General features: G+C 34.9%; 1 long non-coding RNA gene across 1 annotated transcript; it reads left to right on the forward strand.

Annotated features, from left to right (window-relative positions):
- The first annotated feature begins 1,508 nt into the window (after positions 1 to 1,508).
- LOC145011572 (uncharacterized) lies at positions 1,509 to 2,954 on the forward strand. Its single transcript, XR_013664163.1, has 2 exons — positions 1,509 to 1,609; positions 2,648 to 2,954. It is a non-coding gene; the product is annotated as an uncharacterized LOC145011572 (long non-coding RNA).
- Positions 2,955 to 22,021: the final 19,067 nt, after the last annotated feature.

The following is a 22,021-nucleotide window of genomic DNA, read 5'->3' on the forward strand; positions in this document are numbered from 1 at the left end:
CACAAAACCTTTAAACTTGTTTTCTTTGTGAATTTTGTATGTGATTTGTATTTGTGTGTCTATTAAAAAATAATGGCATTTTTATAATATACTATCCATTGATTGCTTGTTAAACATATCACATAAGTTATAAAACATTTCATGATATGTGATTAATTACTGTGAAAGTGAAAATGTATGGGGGTTTCAAATGCATAAGGTGCTTGGATAGGGAAGGCCGATCCGAACAAGAAGAACAACAATGACAATCTCAACAACAAAAGAAAGGGAAGGCCGATCGGAGAAGATGGACACAAAAAGAAGAAGTTGAGTTAGCAAAGGTATGTATCGATATATCCAAATATGGTAGCACGGGAAATGGTCAAAATCGTGATCAATTTTGATTACGTATCATAGAGCGGATTTTTAAGGAAATGGGTCAAGATCCTGATTATCGGACCTCCGACCAATGTAACTCAAAATGGAATCTTATAAACAAACTTGTAACAAATTGGAATGGAATTTACACAAACTTTGAAAAGCAATGGGCTAGCGGAGAAAGTGAAGCGGGTTTGATGAAAAAAATACACGTTACATTTCAAGATAATATTCTAAAGCCTTTTAAGTTTATTTATGTGCGTGAAGTTGTCAAAAGAAGCATTAGGTGGAGGGAACTTACAACACATGATGAAATTGCTAATCCGCCAAAAAGAAGCCGAACATCTTCATGTTTGAGCTCATAACAAGTCTCATCGGATGGTCACGTAGGCGTTGATCTTAATGATGATAACGAATACATCGAAGAAATACGTCCACCACCTCCTCCAATGGGAAGAGACAAAACAAAAGCTTGAGCAAAAGGAAAAAGGAAACGACATCTTCAAATTCGTCGGTCGGATCCAAGCGGTCAGCTAGATTGGAGGAAATGATGATATAAATACCGCAATTGAATTCAACTTTGGAGAGACATATGACTGAAGCCGTCCGACTCATAGAATATTTATTGTTAATGCAAGATGTGAGACACCTCAAACTCGAAGACCAAGAGACGGCTAAAACGATGAAACAGTCGATTCGAGAAAAATATAAGTCAAACCGTAAATGAAATTTCAATATGTTTTTTTTAATGTAATTTTCAATTTCATGTTATTTTTTATTTTTAGGTTTTCTAAAATAAAATTTTTAATTTTATGCTATTTTTAATTTTAGTATGTTTTTTACAAAGTTCTTATTATTTTCTTAAATTAAAAAAATAAAAAAACTCATAGATAAACCATCTACCACACAGTAATCCGTAAGTAAAAATTATAAAAACCGTAAAAGTTGATGTTGCATCACCTTTTTACCATTGGTAAAAAAATCACCACACCCCTTAAACTAAGAGATAAAATGTAAAATGTTATTTTAAATACAAACTCTTAATAGTTTTTTTTTTTTTTTTTTCAACAAAACAATATAAAATATAAAATATATTTTCTTTAATCCATATGAAACCGGGCCGTTGTAATGGGCTGCGTGAGGAGAGGACTTGACCGGTTAAATGAAAAGTACGTGCAAACCCTAAAATTTCCTTCAAATACCTGCAGTCGCCTCTTCGACATTTTCATCATCAACCCGCTCATTATCATAGGTAAACCTCTAATTGTATCTTACCAGGTCTGTAATTGAATACCGTAGATCAAAATATTACAATTGTTTCGAAAGCAAGTCAGCTTCTTGGTTGGATTTTGGTTTTAACGATCCAGTCAGATAAATTTACTCAAACTTGCGATATTTAATCTCAACCAGTATCACTCGCCTGATTCTGATTACTGATTTTTCAGGCCCTTATATTACTGGTATATTCTTTATCATTCTTATTATGGCAAAATGCATTGATTTTTAAAAGCAAACGCACTCTGTCCCTAAACTCCTATTGGAAATGTTTTGAGGCAATTTCTTCGTTTGCGATAGTTAATTGTTTTCCAGTTTATATTGTCTGTATGATCTCCATGGTCAATTTGGACATTAACTGGATTACAGAAATTAACCATGAGTTGGTTTCTGCTACTAGTTTCAAATTGTTGTTTTATTTGGATGATAGTATCATTAAATTCTTCAATGCTTTTGTTTTTAATGGCTGTTAACCGAAATATGTTTTGTCGGAGGTGATAACAGGAGAGTTATGAATCTCACTGGCGTTTTTTCAAACTCAAGAAAAACAACTAGTTTAGATTTTCTGTTATTTAAATATAAAATGTAATAAATCTATTTAATTTAGTGATAATGTTCAAGTTTAACTGGTAAATAAATTATTTAACCTTTAGGTATCGATGCAATGTTTACTAGGCGTCAGCTTTGTTATATAGTCGTGATCCCAAAATAAAACCAACCCTAAATTAGTTTATTTTCCTTGTATGCTTTCTTATGCATCAAGTTTCATTCTCTAGTAACCTCTCTTATTTGTTTGAAATCTTTCTTGGACAATATTGAAGTCATTGATCTCAAAATAGCTGGATGGGTCTTGTATCAAAAGCAAGAATTTTAAACAAATAAGAGATTACCTGAGAAATTGGTGTATATGAACGCATAAACAAAGTTAATTTTTAGCTCTTGTTCTAATATATAAAAATTAAGGGTCATCATTATCTACTTATGACAATAGCTTATACTTGGTGACAAGTTGTAGGTATGATTTATGGTGGACGATTTCAAGTGAGAATTCAAAAAAATAAGAAAAGTCGGTTTCAAGTGAGTCAGTGAGAATTTAAAAAATAGGAAAAGTTGGTTATCAATAGGGAGATCGATAAATGTTTTAATGTTTTAGTGAAAAACTTGTATGTGGTTAGATCTGACAAATGTGTTGTGTTGGGTTTGTATTGTTTCAAGATATTAAATGGGTTGAAAGAGCTTGATCCTAGCCCGTCCTGTTTGCCGTATCAAGTATTTTTGTATTGGGTTTTGAGTTAAAGTTTGTGTCATGTTGGGTTGAAATATTTTAAAAGTTGGAAAGTAAGAGTTGTTTAGGCAAAAATGAAAAAGTGAAACATTGGAGTTGTGAGATGGAATGATAAAATTTATAATAAGTTTAGAAGAAAAAATGAAAAAAATTAAAGTTGGGGAGCAAAAGGATAAGTGGTGAGGATGATTATAATTAAGTAACTTTAAAATTTTGAATATTACTTTTAATTTTCGAGTTTGATCATAATAACATATAATATATTTATAAAAATATGAAACTTATAATATATAATATATGATTAAATGGATCATATTAGAGTTGAAAATCTTGATTCTAACCATATCTGTTAAATTATCATGTTGTATCAACCTGATTATGTAAACGTTTCGTCATGTTTTGGTAGTGTATATGTGGCTGGTCATTTTTTATCCGGATAATATGACTTTGCAAAGGTTTGGGGCAATGATACAATGTTGCATGGTCAGTGCCATTAATCTCCTCATTAGATGTCCAAATGCCTTTTTAATGGGTAAACTTTTACTTTAGCTCCAAAACTACTAAAAAAAAGATACGGGAAAAGCAAAAGCCAATGAAATAAGAGGTCTATTAACTCAATAGTTGTATTGTTTTTTTATTTATAGTCATTTTTAAAATAAAGAACAGTTATTTGAAATGGATTCCGAAGCATATTTGCTAAACAGCATCATTCAAAACTACTAAGCAAATTTTACATTATTAGGTCATACTTTTTTTGTCACAAAATTATTGTCTACAGATAAAAAACATACAGATTAAGAAAACATTATATATATATATATATATATATATATATATATATATATATATATATATATATATATATATATATATATATTAAACTTGGACAACCCTTAGGAATTGTTTCTTCTGATTCGCTTCCTCAACCATGGTAACTGTCCCATAACTGTTCATCTTGCCATCTCTCTCACCCAATCACATACACTTGCTTCCACCATCTTCTATTTCATTTTCTACCTCCGTCTTTTTACGATCACTCTCCAGTTGCTTCCATTCCCTACCCTTTGCTCCCCCACCCACTCTTTCAATTTACATCTTCTCCACCGATTCCTCAGTTTTTCCAGGTTGTGATTAGAAAAGAGCAGCGGTGGCACCACTAAGAGGGTGTTTGGCATTGCTTTTAGAATAGTCTTTTAACTTTTAACTTTTTTAAAAAGTTAAAAAAAAAAGGTAAAAAATGTTTGGATAGAAAAAAAGTTCTTTTTAAAATGACTTTTTGCAAACAAGAAAAAGGGAGGCTTCAAAAAGTCACATTTTGTGATTTTTTGTGACTTTTGGGGATTTTACATATAAAAGTTAGACAAAAAGTTATTTTATTAATCCAAACACATTTTAAATATCATCTTTTGCAAAAAGCAATGTTTTGAAAGCTGGTTTGAACCGGCCGATCGAACCGGTTGGACCGTGAATCGGAGAAATGAGCGGTTCAACTATCACCGATTTTTCTAAATCGGATTGAACCGGCCCGTTTTTTAGAAAAACCCGGTTGAACCGGTCAAAATATATCTGTTGAACCGCTTAAACCAAATAAAAACACATGGTTCATAATAAACTTTAAATAAAAACATATGATAAATGTTATAAAGTTTTTAATGTATTTGGAGTGTACAACTTATGTATATGTATATTCTTAATATTTGAACCTGTAAACGTCAAATTCATGATTAATATATGTATGTATGTATAGAAAAATAGAAAAAATATGAAAATTATAGAAACCGGTTAACCCGCCGGTCGAACTGAGTAAATCGGTTGAACTGAGAAGCGGTCACTATACCGATTTAACTAAAAAACCGGTTTTTAAAACATTGGCAAAAAGTCTTTTTATAAAAAATCTTTCTTCCAAAAGAAATTTTGATATTCAAAAGCTATCCCAAACACCCCCTGAATACCAAGAGATGGAGATCAAGCAGGTTTTGCATACCTCAACTTCTTTAGGATTGATACATGCTTAATTATATATTAAACAATGATTTTTTTTTCCAAATTAGGGTCCAAATTTGGATGAAATTGGATTTAGATTTGAGTTATCTAACATCTAATGGTGATTATGATGTTATTTCCGTGTGATGGCTACAATGATAGCCGGATTTTTGAGTGTATTACCTTTAAATTGTATAAGTAATGTTGATTTTTTCCTTCATTTGTTGGTGTTGATATAGGGTATGACTACATGTTTTTTATCATGGTTACTTAGTTGGTTTCCACTCCAAAAAGAGGGGATTGGATGATTACTTCACAACTTTCTGGGCAGTTGGATCGATCATGAAGGATTTACTTGCATCGATATGTCTTATCAAGTAAATACTTATGTATCAGAAAAGTTATGGCATAGTTACTTCCAATGAAATAACAAACCAAAGCCTTTTTTTGTTTGAAGCTGTGGGTATAATAAACATCGAATCCTATATTTCAGCTTTCCAACTCACGTTACAAATGCATTTTTTAGTTGTTAATCCACCTTCATTTTATGAAGAAAGTCGTGATTTGATATGATATTTAAAAAATAATAGAGGATAGTCTTTGCAAGTGACAACCTCTAAGCTATGTTTTGTATTCCAAAAGGGTATGTATGCAGCACACCATACGATTGTGGAAATTCCATATATTTTTTTTTTGTTTTTTTTGTTTTTGTTTTTCATCTTCCTTTTCTTTTTTAACTTTCGTTCGGTTCGTGTTAAACATAGTTGACTATGTTAAGCCATGTTCATGTTGATAGGAAATACAAAGACACGGAAAGGCAACCCTTGGATGTTTCTAGGTAAAAGAATGTCTAACGCAATGATTAATGATATAATAGGAGAGATGAAAGCTTTCCACACCACCGATCATTTAGTAAAACGCCTAAATTACAAACAGATTTCACCGAACTTTGTTAAAAACAAAAACCAATAGGTGATCATGGCATTTGAGTGGTTAAAAGGTAGGTGATAGTTCTCTGTAAAGATTTGGGCCACAAAATCTAGCTAAACACTACCCTAAAGCTATATAATTCAATATATATATATATTTTTTATTAGGAAGAGAGTTGGAGTGCTCAAATTTGAAGAACTACTTGGTCTACAGTCGATTTGGGTCCCAGGTAGCTTTTGTTTCCTTTTTTAAGTTCAATATTAATGCTAACCCAAACTACTTATGGTTATTTGAACTCTTGTAGCAGGAAATCTTCTCTAAAACCTTTTGTTTTGATCTAGACAAATTAAGAGTACGTTGTTATTTCGTACATTTATCTCTAAGCGAGGTAACATCGTTTTTTTTACCAAAGGGGTTATATGCTATAAATGTAGGTTGTGTTGATTATTAGTATTCGATATATCAATATAAATCACTATTCCTTTCAAATGCATACTAAATAAAAAAATATATCAGAGGACCTACAAATTTGCTATGCCTGCTTCTAAGTCAAATCAGCAATGAGGATTACAATAAACTATAGTTTGTAAGTCAAACAAGCAATGAGGATTACAATAAACTATAGTTATCCCTGTATTTTTTTTAAGTATTGGGACTAAAATTGTAATTTTTTACAGCTTCAAAGACCAAAATTGTGATTTACCCTTTCATAAATTGAGATGATGTATGTTTCTTTTCCAGTTTAGTACGTTCATTGATGTTTTAGGGTTTGTTTGATTGCATTTTGCATTTTTAGGAGTAATATGCCCTAAATAGCAATGAACTTTGCGTTTATATATTTTTTTATGTTTTTTTTTCACTTTCTTTAATTTCTTTACCAAAAAACAAAAATACATTGCCATTTGGTTCATTTTCCATTTTTTGTTTATAAATACAATAAATAACATTGCACTTTCAATTTACAGTTTTTTGCTTTTTTTTTTTTTAAAATTTGTTTTGGGTTACTTTATATATTCTTTAATATAAAACAATTAATATGATTTCAATGGTGGATGTGATATGGTTTTGATTCTGGGGCAAAATTGAAAACAAAAAACCAACTAACTGAACCAGAAAACAAGGCAGGGGCGAAATTGTTCGGCTTATAGGTATGCTGCTCAAAATCTCTATGAATTATGACCCAAGAAAGAAAGACTTAATGGATGGTTTTAAGATTAAAGGATTTTTCCTGTTATTAACTTTTACACTTATTAGTTAACTATTACAATTCGATCAATCTTTACAACAACTTAAATTAATTTATGGCTTAATTTGACTCTTCTAATTTGTAAAGTTTTTGCAGCCAGGGTTAATTCTTGGATTTGGAGCTATAATTGCAAGGTTGCAACATTTTTTATTTTTTGCTAAATTTTAAACTAATACTATCATTTTGTTTGTTATAGACCTCTAATTACACCTACTCATTTTTAATAATTGTTTGTTTTAATATTGTATGTGACATGGAAGCATTTGTATAATTGCAGTTAATAGCAACATACTTTGAATTTTCATGTTTTTTTTTTCCTGTTTTTTTGCATTTTTCTTTTGATTTTTTTCCCAAAAACCTAACTACATTACCATTAGGTACATTTTCTATTTTTTGTACTAAAATGCCCTAAATAGCAATGTACTTTGAAGTTGTACCTATTTTTCTTTTGTTGTTTTTTGTATTGTCATTTTGGTGACTTTTTCCATTTTTAGGTTATAGATGTAGTGAATAACACTGTACTTCAAATTTAAAAAGTCTTTTATGCTAATATTGAAAAATCTTCCTGTAAAAATTTCGATCATATCTGTTTAGCTCCATCCCCGCAACGCATGGCTCCTCATCTAGATACCATTTAGTTTGTATAATAAAATAACATTTTTATCTTTATTTTGCATTTAATGTTCCATTAAATATTTAGTTGGTTAAGTAATAACGATGGATTATTTTGATAAAAATGTTATTTATTTTTAAAAATATTTTGGGACAAATCAAAAATGAATTTATAAATCATTAACAATGTGTTTATGCTATATTGAAAAATAAAAAATCAAACCTGAAAATCCCAATTAAATCATAATCACAATCAATCCCAAGGGAAATTTTATATTTACAATACGTAAAATCCACAAAATTAAATTTTAAAACTAATTATCAACTTTTTATTTTTATTTTTTAAACAACTTGATAATTTTATAAATTTCCACTTAGTTATCATCATATAACGAGTTAGATAATAAAATCAAATCTTTTGAATCAATAGATCTAGAGAATATAACATTGCTATGTATTACCTGCTCCATTTTATTAAGAAGCTTAACCACATCCGACTTGAGGAAACCAATGTATCTAATGCAAATGGTATGAATACGTTGTTGATTTTTCATGTTTGGTGATTTGTAGCAGTTTTTAAAGCAGCGTGTCCCACCATAAAACCCTTAGCCCTCAAGCCCACGAGGGGGGGGGGGGGGGAGGGATTTGTAGCAATTTTTAAAGCAGTCTGTCCCACCATACATGCATATTTCTCTTCATCTCATCCAAAAATTAAAATGTCAGCCGATCTAAGGGTTGACATTCCTTCTGTCAAAATTCATAGGTGCCTTTTCTTTGGCGGAAACCTCGACACGCTTAAATATGTCAAACAAAACATCTCTAACCATATCATGCTTGTCGAACTCCGAAAGTTATTTACAATGAACTATTTGCTCTCCAAAAGAGTCCAAACATACCTTGTGGCACACCGGACATATCTCATTAGCTGAGAATATTGGGATCATGAGTCGATATTTAATGGTAGTACGATACTCTATAGTAGATATATGTTGGTCAAGACCATCTATAGGTGTAATGCTAAGGTCAATGTATGGAAGTTTATTACGAAGAAAAGTCAAGACATAAGCATAATCAAAATCCATACCATATATGTCACTATCCCGTAAGATGTTGTTTTGCAATACCCAAGATTGGGCCCTTGAGGAAACAAAGCATATGGGGTAGCCATTATTGTTGAGCATAAACCCAACCCACCAGACCTAATGGGTAAGGAAGCAATTCACCACTGTACGTCGCCAAATAATGGGTCACCACAAACCACAATGTCAATCACACCGCACAACCCATTGTTAAAGAGCAACGCTGTCTCTTCTATGTGAATGGGTTGGCACATCCTCAACCGAAAGAAAAGTATTAGCAATACTCATATAAGACCGAAATAAAATGAGATGACTATGGGGGTCAGACAATCGTGGAAGAAGGCACATCAAATTCACAACGTTTTCGACTCTCTTTATTACTAAGCTACTAATGAAACTAGTATCTCTACTAACAGCTACCCCAATAAGTTTCACCCCCAATGGCGGCCTCCCGATGCCAACCGGGAATAGTCTCTAACATAGCTTCCTACCATCACACGAGGGCCAAAAGAGCTCGATTTTCTTGATATTCATCTGAAGGCCCAATTTTGGGCCAACCACCTTGATGATGTCCAACTCTTTGGCCACCTCCTACGAATCTCCAATAAGTTTGCCATCATTAAGGTACCATGCATGGAGAAGAAGCTTGCAAATATCTCTAATATTATGAAGAGCGTGTGCATTCTGGCCCTCGCTTAGTGTTCTATCATACCTTGACTATGGGAATCCGACTCTGCTTGAGTCGCTTGACTTCTCTATCCATGCTTTCGACTGACTCTTCGACAAAGTTCAATTCAGGGTTAATCTAAATTTTGTTGAGCAGAAAGACTAGGGTTTCAACAGAGAGACAGTCTTAAGATTCGACATATGGAAGACATCATGCACGTTATTGAGCTCTTGGGGAAGTCTAAATCTCTAGGCTACTAGACCGATTTTTTCTAGGATCTCGAAAGGTCCAATGTATCTAGGATTTAACTTTCCTCACTTTGAAAATCTTATTACTTCTTTCCAAGGAGAAACCTTAAGCATAACCCTATCTCAAACTTGGAATTCGAGGGGTTTGTGTCTTGTATCCACATAGCTCTTCTGTCAATCTCGTGCAGCCGTCATGCGCTCGCAAATCTGTACCATTTTCTCAGTCGTCTCATGGATTATCTCTGGGTTGGTTCGTAGGGTATTCCCTGCGAACTTCTTGTCTAGCCGAGTATCTCCAACTTCTTCCTAGCAAATAGGAGAATGACATTTTTGACCATACAAGGCTTCAAATGGTGCAACCTTGATGCTCGTGTGATAATTATTGTTGTATGAGAACTCAACCAAGGGTAGATGAGTATCCCATTCATTTATAAACTCTATCACACATGCTCTAAACATATCTTCCAGTGTTTAGATGGTCCTTTCACTTTGTCCATCCATTTGGGGATGATAAGTTATACTTATATCCAAACGAGTACCAAGAGCCTTCTGCAACCTTTGCCAGAATCGAGAGGTAAATTTGTTATCCCTATTGGAGGCGATAGATAATGGTACTCCATGTAATCTAACAATCTCTGTAAGGTATATTTATGTGCACAAAAGTACCTACTAGTTTTAAATTTATAACCTAACAAACGTTTACTAACTATACACTTATAAGCAATGTTCATAGTCAGATTATAGAATAGCTCAGGTAAGTCGGGTGTCGAACACATGGAACGATATTCAATTAATAAAATAACTACTATAGTTGAACTAACAAAAACAACTAGACATGGGTTTTTTTATTTTATTTTATTTTTATTTTTTTTATCTAATTTTACAAGTTTAGATTAACTTAATTAAAATACTCAACTAATTACTAAAGTAAACAATTAGAAAGACGATTTTAAACCAAGAATAAATGATACTTTTGTTTAGCTTCGAATCCCTCATGTTTCGAATGGTTGCTTTCAATAAATTGGATTAATTTCATTAGTTACCAAATAAAAGTTACTAGTAATCATGATCAGACTAACTAGCATAAGTCAATTCAATAACTTTAACCGCAATGATCATACAAGTTAAGGACATAAAATTGATTTTAAAGGTAATTTGGACTCTAAATGATGGAATCTACAAACTACTATTATTTGGTTAAGTCTAGTAATCAAGAAAATATTATGATCAAATACTACTCTCCAACACAGTTAAGCAACGAGCTTATCACGTATACTAGGATTTGGTCCATCCCTAGCTCTACAAATTTAATGATCATAAATAAATAGGTAAATCAAGTTCATGCAATTAACTGCAGTTTAACTACACAATATTGAGACAAGACAATAAAGATAGAAATTTTAACAAGCTAGGTTTAGATTTATCAAACAATATTTACAAAAAAACTAACTTCATAAACCCATCAAATAAGAAATCAACACGTAGTATTCATGAGTTCATCTAATCTAAATGAAAGCAAGGGTTATTAGCCCATAATCACAGCTGGAAAACACATAAACAAAAGGAAAGCTAGCCCAAACATGATTAAACTAGGAAACCGAATGTGTAGATGCAAATCCTTAATCCAATCTCCTTCCCCTTTGATATCTAGTCGAATTTTGCCATCAAAGGGGCCTTAGAAGGGTTTTTATTCAAGAATAATTGCAACCCTCCTCTGCCCTATGGAATAGACCTAATGTACGAAATGTTTATAATTACCAAAATCTGGTCACAACGTCGTGGTTGACCTCCAACGCAATGTGGTACTAGAGTTTATCCCGTATTCTCCATGTTAGCGTCAAGAATCGCGAAGATTCCATTCACCACGTCATGGTGGGATCACCATGTTGTGGTTATCGAGAATCTTAATTTTCTTAAAACATAAAAGTTTTCCAAAATTGTGTCTAGTTTTTATAACATTTTGAATATCCTTAATTGGAGTTAAGAATCATGAGATATGGCCAAAACACTGACAAGGGGTCAAACTGTCCAACAACATCATTTTTGTGTCTTCTTCTTTCCAAAGCTCACATTTTCCTGCTTCCAACATCATTTTTATAACATTTTGAATATCCTGCTTCCTTTTCATCCCGAGCATGTCTTTGTTGCTTAAAAACATATTTCAAACACAATAAGTATCTTTTGTCCCAAATTAAACATATTTGTAGATAAAAGTATTAGAAATATGCATTAAATACATAGTTAAATATGCACATATAATATATCCTAGTCAACCTCTCTATCTTGTCCGTTTCTTTTATTGGTAGGAAGTGGGCATAATTGGTCAATCCATCGACAACTACCATATAGTGTCGTACCAGTAGTAGTCTTCAGCAACTTGGTTACAAAATCCATTACAATTTTCTCCCACAACCAATCAGGTAACTTTGGTTGTTGCAGTAGCACTGAGGGCCACTGATGTTCTGCCTTGACCTTGGAGTAAGTTAGACATCTATTTACATAATCGACAATCTCTACGTTCATGTTTGGCCACCAATAAAGAGTTCTTAAATCGTGATAGATCTTTTCTGCTCTAGGATGAACATAATACCTAGTCCCGTGGGCTTCATTTGAGATTAATTTCTTAATATCCCCAAACTTTGGAACCGATACTCTTTCCATGAAGTATCCCATCCCATCTTCCTTAATCTATAGTTTCCTTTCCATCCCTATAGGGCCTTCTTCCTTGATGTTTTCCTCCATTAGAGCCTTGAGCTGAGCACTTCTAATCTACATGATTAGACTAGACTAGATAGTCATTGTAAGTGCTCTGAATCTTCAAGGTTTAACTTCAAGACATCGACTACTTATTAGCCTTTCCTGGATGCTAGTTGATCTCACAATCGTAATCGTTTATCAACTTTGTCCATTTCCATTGCCTCATGTTGAGCACTTTTGATTGAATTTGTGTTGTAGGCTCTTGTGATTAGTGTATATAATACACATTGTTCCTAAAGGCAATGACGCTAGATTTTAGGGCAAAAACTACAACTTCCAGTTCTAGGTCATGATGATGTAATTGTTCTCATGCACCTTTAGTGGTCGTGAGGCGTATGCTATAACTTTTCCCCTTTGCATTAATAAGCACCCCAAACCATGATGCGAAGCATTACAATATACAAAAAAATCACGAGTGCCTTCTAGGAGGATTAGTATTAGTTCACTACTGATTTTTGGTAATAACCAGCTGGTCCTAAAAATTGACGAACTTCGGTGGGTGTCTCAGATGCTTCCCAACTCTTCACCACTTCAATCTTGGATGGGTCGACATGAATACCCTTACTGCTTACCACATGCCCTAGAAAGTGTACTTCTCTTATCTAAAAATCGCACTTAAAGAATTTTACGTACAACTTTTCTTTCCTTAATATCTCTAGGATCATTTAAAGATGCTACCCATGCTCTTCCTTGGTTCGTGATTAGATCATAATATCATACAAATTTATCCAAGTAGGGTTTGTATACTCGATTCATAAGATCCATAAAAATAGCTAGGGCATTAGTCAGTCCGAAAGGCATCACTAAGAATGCATAATGACCATATCGAGTTCTAAAATCAGTCTTTGAAATGGCCTCTTCCATAACTTAGAGTTGATGATATCCTGATCTTAAGTCAATCTTGGAGTATTAACGGGATCTTTGCAGTTGATCGAAGAGATCATCTATTCGGGGTACTGGATACCAATTCTTGATAGTTAGCTTATTCAAATCTCTACAGTCGATATACATATGAAAAGATCCATCTTTCTTCTTGACTTGGTCAGATAAAACCCTTGTCAAGAAGTTATTGTAGCTTAATAGAGAGCTCTTTCACCTCTGATGGTGCTAATATATAAGGAGATTTTGCTATCAGGGTGGCTCCTGGGATTAGGTTGATCCTAAACTCTACTTGTTAAGCTGGAAGCAGTCTTGGTAGGTCTTCTGGGAATACGTCAGGGTAATTGCACACTTGAGGTACCTCTTCGATCCTCTTCTTGTCATTCTTCTTATCGACAATGTGGGCTCGAAGGTGTAATAGTTCTTCTGTAAGTATTTTTTGTCCTTCAAGCAGGAAATGATCCTAAGGTTTCTACTAGGTTTGTCGTTGAAGACGGTTGAGGACTCTCCGTTAGGTAAGGATAGACACAATTCTGTTGTGAAGAATAAGATTTCGACGTGGTTAGGGGATAACCAAGCCATACCGATGATGGCATTGAAACTACCAATGTCCATAGGCATAACGTCAACAATAAAATTATTATTATCTAATGTTAAGGTATAACTCCTAACTATCTCGTTGGTACTATCGACTTGGCCATTAACCATTTCTACCCTATAGGCTTCCCTAAGTTTAGTAGATGGGTGATTTAATAGTTTCCTAAAGTCAAGGTTAATTTAGCTTCTATCGGCACGCATATCGAAAAGTACATTGACATATAAGTTATCTATTAGGAACTTACCCATAACTACTGTTGGGTCCTCAACGACTTCTTATGCACATATAAAAATGCTCGACCTCTGCCTTGCTCCCTTAACTTTGGACAATTCTTTCTAAAATGTCCCACCTCCTTACACTCGAAACATGCCTTATCTCCTGATGTTGTTTCTGTTCCGGCCGTCCTTTGATTTGTCGGAGTCTTGCACCTGTTGGCAAGATGACCTTTCGTACCATAATTTGTGAAGAACCAACAAGCTCTGAAATGATTATACTCACATTGGTTACATATCATACTACATGTAATAGTCCATGCTAGGGTTGTAACTTTTGGATTAGGTGTCTAAGCCCATAACTATAATTGGTATGTACTTGAATTGATAGCAACACAATCCTTTTGGGTTGCCCTCAAACCTAGCAACCGGACAAGGAAATTATGAAAGGAGAGATATTGATTTATTATAAGATTAATAAATTAATATAAATGAATTTATTAATATGTTAAAAGATTAATATATTAATTAGAAATCATTATGTTTAATTAATAGTTAGTCAGAAATTAATCATAATTAATTTTGGGGTTAAAAGTATTAATTATAAAGTGTAGGGACTAGTTTGCAATTATCAGATAGTTGAGTGGAAGGCTCCAGAAGCTCCTTGGAAGGAGGTGGACGAAATCTATAGGGGAAACCCTAAGGATTTCGTCCAAGGGGGCTTGGATAAGGCCCTTGGGTTTGCTTAGGCCCTAAGCAAAGGAGCATTAGGGTTTTTCCTAAACCCTAGATCCCTCAGCTATATAAGGAGCCTTCCAGCTCCCAAAATCAGCCACTCCTATCTTGGAAGAAACCCTAGGACAACCTTTTTCATACCCTACCTTCTCCCTCCTTCAAGTTTCCTTTTTGCTAGTTCTTGGGTGTGATTCCATTAGAGGCATTACATTTGTGGCACTAAGCTTCCAAGAAGATCAAGAGTATTATCAATTGTTTGCTATAACAATTGAAAGGTATGTAACTCCTAAACCCTAGTTTGTTATTTTCGAAAACAGCCTCTCTCCTCCAGGGTTCTTATTTTGCAATTCAAAGTTATATGTTCAATAGTTAAAACATAGATCCAAAGTAGGTTGCATGTGAACTTAGGAATTGTTTTCTAGTTTATTTGTTTTACCTAAAACCCATCAGTAACCGCAAATGCTTGACTTGCTTCCTATTTCCTCTCTGCTGGTTGCCTAGCCCTTCCCTTGGATTCCTTTCCAAGCTTTCTCTTCCAATTCTCCAACCACGGGAGATCAAACTTCTGGACCATTGTTCCATGACATATCTCTTGATTTTTCATGCTAAAAGGTAGTCACTTAGCGCTGTCATAGGTGGTTGGCTTTGAAGCAGTAACTAATTCTTGAATGGTCTGGGGCAATCCCCTAATATACCTTTCTTTTTTCTTATATTCCGGAGTGACCATTCCGGGATATAAGGTAGTAAGGTCGTTGAAACGGTTTGTATATGTAACGAGATCAACTTCCTTCATCATCAGATTCCATAGCTCCTACTCTAGATTTTGTATCTCTTCACACAGGCAGTATTAATCGATCATAAGTTGTTTCAGCTCACTCCAAGACATTGCATTCGTTACAGTGATGCACATAGTTTTTGCATAACTGTCACACCAACTTAGACCAACGTCTACTAATGTGCAAGTAGCGAACCTAGCTTGGCAGTCTTCCGCACAGAAGCTTATCTTGAACACAAACTCCATATTTTCTACCCATTGATTCAGTTCAACTAATCCTTCATTTCCGTTGAAAGATCTTGGCTTACAGTTCATAAAATTCTTTATATGAACAAGCCCTAGTTGGACCTCGATTATCTTCGTGCGAACTCTCCCCTCCATTTCCTCCTGAACTGGCATTCCCATTGGCTTGTAGGTTAGCTAAGGCATTAGCTACGCACTGAGTCACTAAGATTTGATGGTGGCTAAACTCATAGGCTCGAGGTTAGATCTAGGTCGTCCTTTTGTGCCAGACATGGTTCTAAATTTAAGGCGTAAGTTATTTATTATGACTAGTTTGTTTTTGAGAATTTAATTAAAAGAGTTAACTAGGTTATACAAACAAACAAATGAATAACACAATATACAAAAAGGATTATATATATATATATATATATATATATATATATATATATATATATATATATATATATATATATATATATATATATATATATATATATATATATATAGATTCTGGATAATTTTTTCATCAGTTTTCTAGCAAAAGAAAATGTATAGTGGGGTGATTTGAACAGGAAAAGTGTCTATTTTACACAAAAGACATAACAGTGCCCTATATTCTGCTACCCTACTTTTCCTCCTCCAAATCCAAAAATATAGTCCCGATCTTCCCTAGCTCGACCATCTTCCATGACCAAAATACAAAACCACTAACGCCACAAGTTGTGCCATCTGATGGTGTAGGTTCCCAACCATCACATCTATGGTAACAATTCTGACCTATGACCTTATGGTTGTATACTCCATCTCATCCAAACAATACTCCAACCCGCCTATCATTATTTGCTATAGCTGCAACTGATAATGGGGCTCCTCTAGATGCTCATAAGCATGAAGGATTCTCATCTCATCAAACTCCTAACCCTGGTCTAACTCTCTCACTTGATCCTTCAACAACCTGATATCGTCTCTCATTGAGTCACGATCTACCTCTGCATGGTATATCATATCACCATTTCGGGCCACTCGGGGATCCAGTACAAAAATCGCCCTGTGTCGAGGATTCTCTTCCATTAGTCTACCTGAGGGGTCCATTTGTGTGTAGAGCATGGCCTCTTGGAGACTCTGGGTGAAGAAGGGGATGATGCCACTTACTTCCTCGATGGCATGGGAATGGATTTCTGTGGGGTGTAAATCACTCGGGGTCCTAATGTACGCGTCTCGGAAGGCTGGTCTAAAAGTGAGGCTAGGATCTCTAGTGAAGGCTCTAACTCAGGAGTGTCCTCCTATTGAGCCTCAGGATGACCGCTTGTGTCTTCATGGGATGATGAGTCTGGGTATGGCAAGCTAGCGACTGGATCTCCGTCTGTCTCTTCATCATGCTGCTCCCCCACTCCATCTAGCTCCTCATCTTCAAATGGCTCCTCCACATCTGTAGGTGTAGGTGGTCTAATGTGACATCCCCAAATTCATGGTCATTTAAAAATTTTATTTATGCTTATTTAAAATCAGAGTATCCATTTTGAAAAGTAGTATTATGGAAACATGATAATAATATTATCAAAGCATTTCCGAAGAAATATATTTTATTTATATTAAAACATTGAGATATCATTGTTAATACAGAAACATAAGCAAAAATAGACCTTACATTCATTTACACTAATGATTTACATCATCTCTCAGTGAAATGTAGCTTCATAACGACACTTGTGATACAAATAAATTGAATGGGTCAGGTTGAGAAACATGGTGAGTACATACTGATTTCAATCCCACAATGTTATATCATATATATTCACAATATATACAATTTCACCTCATATGAGCAATTTTACCGCACCCCGTCAATCCTCACAACGATACGAATCCATACTGTCAGATCTAAAAATAATGGTTTTACCTAATCCATACTCCCAGATCAAGTATGTCAAATCCATGCTCTCGGATCAATGATAAATGATTGTGCTCAATCCATACTCTCGGAATAGGGACGAATGACTATGTCTAATACATGCTCTCGGATTAATGACAAATTTTCAAGTTCGACCCTCCGTGTATATCTCACCCGTACTTATAAAGAGATACTACCCAATATTCATCTCAATTAATTTAGGTTTAAAAATGTATCCTAAATTATCATATATCATCAGATATGCTCTTAACATGTATTTCAGGCAATAACAAATATTTCACACACAAACATATATTTAATACTTTAATCAATACTTATATTAAAATCATGTTCATGAAATGGACTATGTACTCACTTGGCTAGTTAGTGAAGACTAACTATTGTCGTGGCATCAAGCTTAACACTGATTTCCAACTTATTATCTTGCTGAAACCTTATCTATTTTTATACTCCTTGGTCTCTCAAAACTTCTTTACGATATATTTATTTGTTTTATAGAAACTATTGATCGTTTTCCTATTTATACTCAAAATTTGATTATCCTCTGTACATTCTAAAGCCTTAATCATTAGCATTACTGACACGATATCTCAAGAGTTAACACGTGCCCCTCTAAATAAACATGTAATGCCTTTTTATTGTACGATCACATATTTAAATAGTGCGTCCAATTTTTAATTAATAAAATACGTACGAACTTTCTTATATTTAGTACACGTATGTTGGTTTGCAATTTACAAATTATAGTTACATTTATGGTCCCTCGGTTATTTTTCCTGCATATGTGGTTCGTAGCTTGCCTTTGCAACCACATGTTATGAAAGCCAACTCCATCTTCGAGATCCAGTCCATAACTCCGATTAGATCCTCTTTCCCATTGAAATTTGATGGCTTGCAAGTTGTGAAGTCCATATACTTGCATTCGTTTCTCTCAATTCCTTCCTCTTAGTTATACCTCCTAATCACTGGCGGTTTAGCTTGACCAACGGTTGTACTGTTATTCCCTTCTTCTGATTGTTCGTCATTTAGTTTTGGTTGTTCAACGAGCATAGTAGGCTCATCCCTGTTAAGGAACATTTGCTGTAACTCCTCCCTTTGTTCGACCATCATAGCCTGAATCATTGCCTGAACTCCTGCCATTGTGATTGGCTCAGGTACAGCTGCTACCTCGGGTGCACGCTCAATCACAGACCGCTGATCAACTTTTCTATTAGTCTATTCGAGTCCGCTTCGAGTTCTCACCATGTCTGTAACAACCAAAATTTTGACAAAAACAGTTTTTTTTCATTGTTAATTAATAACATACTTGCATTAACCATAAATTTCATCACAATTGTTTTCAAATCCACCTTTATTACACTTTGTTTAAAACATCAGAGTGTCCCAAAAGGTAGTAATAAAAGAGAGATAGAGTGCTTGCCTCGCCATCACGCCTTGCCCTTGCCCTTGGGCTCGGATGTACCTGAAACATATCCACAAACGGTAAGCTTGAAAGCTTAGTGAGTTCCCGGAGCACACCCACACATAAACACAAAGTATATAATACATGCTAATCAGCTATACAAACATATAAACCATGCAAGCCAACACATAGGGAAGCCCTGGAAACCCTCCAGGGTCTTATTCCGGGTGCCATAGGAACCCCCTCATGGTCTTAGCCCAATGCCTCGGAAACACCCCGAGGTCTTCGACCTAGGATGCCAATGAAACCCTCCCAGGTCTTATACCTAAGTGCCCCGGGAACCCCCTGAGGTCTTCCATACCAACATAATCACCAAGCACATAGTTTCACAGAATGGCTAACATGTATCAGATCTCATATAATGGGTCGGCCTTGGTTCCTTAGACCCATTGGTATGGTGAGGAGACTCACCTCCGTTTTCCGAAAACCAAAGCTGCTCTCCTAATAATCCGGAATCTCGCGGGCTGGATAATAGTATTAAATAATATTATATCCTTTAATTAATCAGGAGGGAAAGAACCAAGCCCCAACCCTATTCATGCGGCCCAATTAATATTCCTTTGATATTTGGCCCAAAGTCCAAGTCCAAAATTACTAATGGGCCTCTTGGCCCAATAAGGCCCTCCCAAAAGTCCATGACCCAAATCCAAAGATATAGCCCATATTTCACAGAATGCAGTCAACCCAACAAACAAGATGAGGCCCAAAAGTTGCCAGCCCCAAAACAGATACGACCCAATCTACCTTGCGTACGCTCAACGTACCTCTTTGGTACGTGCTGCGTACTGGGCTCTCATAGGCTACACACAACGTACACTGAGTACGCCCAATGTTCGCTCGAGTTAAGCACTTTCACCATTAAGTGCTTAATATCCCATTCTTTTACGTCCAAAAGCTAGATCTGAGTTCTTTAACGCGTCCTAAGGCATAAAGTTGCTAACTTTATGCCTTTGCATGTTCCTTATATCTCCAAAACAATCATCAAGACCTTCTCAAGGTCTTTAACTCATGCTCAAGGTCAAGAGTACCACCAAGATCCTATTTTTATGCTTCTAGATGGCCTAAGGACTCTAGATCTGACTTTCTAATCAACTGGGGATGACCAAGCCAACAAATGAGGTCCAAGGCACATCAAAGGGACCAACTACAAAACCCTAGAAAGATCTAAAAAAATAAGAGGAAATATGCAAGCTTGTTACCTCCAAAAGCTCTGAAAGATGATTATGATGCAAGATCAAGAAGCACCCACTTGATCCAAGCTTTCTTCACCAACTCCTCCTCTTTGAAATGGGGACTAAAGATCACACATACACACTTATAAGGTTCAAAGGTGCCCTGTCAAGGTTTCCATATGTGTAATAACATTTAAGGGCAGTGGAGGTTCTCTAGGGTTCATTCCAAGGAGCTTAAAGTCGTTTATATAGGCCTCAAGTCCGAGAATTAGGGTTTTACTTCTTTGGCGCGTACGCCCCGCATAGTTCATCGTATGCCCAGCGTACCCCCAAACATCCGCGACTAGAAAGGGACATAGTATGCTTAGCGTACACTTAAGTACGCCTAGCGTACTAAGGGTCCATTTATGCCAAAAATTCTTATTCAAAGGTTCCAAGACATACCTTTTTTTTTGGATCTAACAATGTCGATATATACACCAAATCAGATGTTTGGTGTTCGGTGATGAGAATTTAGATAAGAAAACCTTTATTTATGATAGTCGTATAAATATCCTTACCATTTCGAAAAGTTATATGCCAGTTCTAATATCATAATTAAACGTCTAGAAATTTGAACACATAAGGTTTCCAGATCCGGTCGGCAATAGACCATAGATCTGATTAAATAATGGCATCATAAAACATCACAAATCATTTAGCACATAAAGCAATTTAGGTATCTTTACTATATGAGCTAGTGCTTGTGTCTATTCAGATGTACTTCCTTAATATAATAGACACACTCCTCATGATCATCGCTTAGCATTCTAAGTTAAGTCTAGAAATAAATCCTTATTCCTAGTTTGCTTAAACTAATGCTCTGATACCAACCGTGACATCCCCAAATTCACGGTCATTTACATAATTTTATTTATGCTTATTTAAAATCAGAGTATCCATTTTGAAAAGTAGTATTGCAGAATTTGTTTCCAGAAAAAAAAAACATGATAATAATATTATCAAAGCATTTCCAAAGAAATGTATTTTATTTATATTAAAATAGTAGGATGCCATTGTTAATATAGAAACATAAGCATAAAAAGACCTTACATTTATTTACACTAATGATTTACATCTATATTAATATCTCAGTGTAATGTAGCTTCACAACGACACATGTGATACAAATAAACTGAGTGGGTCAGGTTAGGAAACTTGGTGAGTACACACGGATTTCAATTCCACAATGTTATATGATATATATTTTAGAAATCACAATATATACAATTTCACCTCATATAAGAAATTTTACCCCACCCCGTCGACCCTCACAATGATAGAAATCCATACTCTCGGATCTAAAATTAATGACTTTACCTAATCCATACTCCCGGATCAGGTATGTCAAATCCATGCTCTCAGATCAATGACAAAGGATTGTGCCCAATCCATACTCTCAGACTGGGGACGAATGCCTATGTCTAATCCATGCTTTCGATTTTAAAGTTCGACCCTCCGTGTATATCTCACCTGTACTAATAAAGAGATACTACCCAATATTCATCTAAATTTGTAGCACCTGGTTCCTGGTACGTAAAATTTATCTAAGTATTTGTCATTTTTAGCCTTG

Source organism: Lactuca saligna, chromosome 8, assembly GCF_052625555.1.
Source record: "Lactuca saligna cultivar CGN05327 chromosome 8, ASM5262555v1, whole genome shotgun sequence".
NCBI classification, from domain to species: domain Eukaryota; kingdom Viridiplantae; phylum Streptophyta; class Magnoliopsida; order Asterales; family Asteraceae; genus Lactuca; species Lactuca saligna.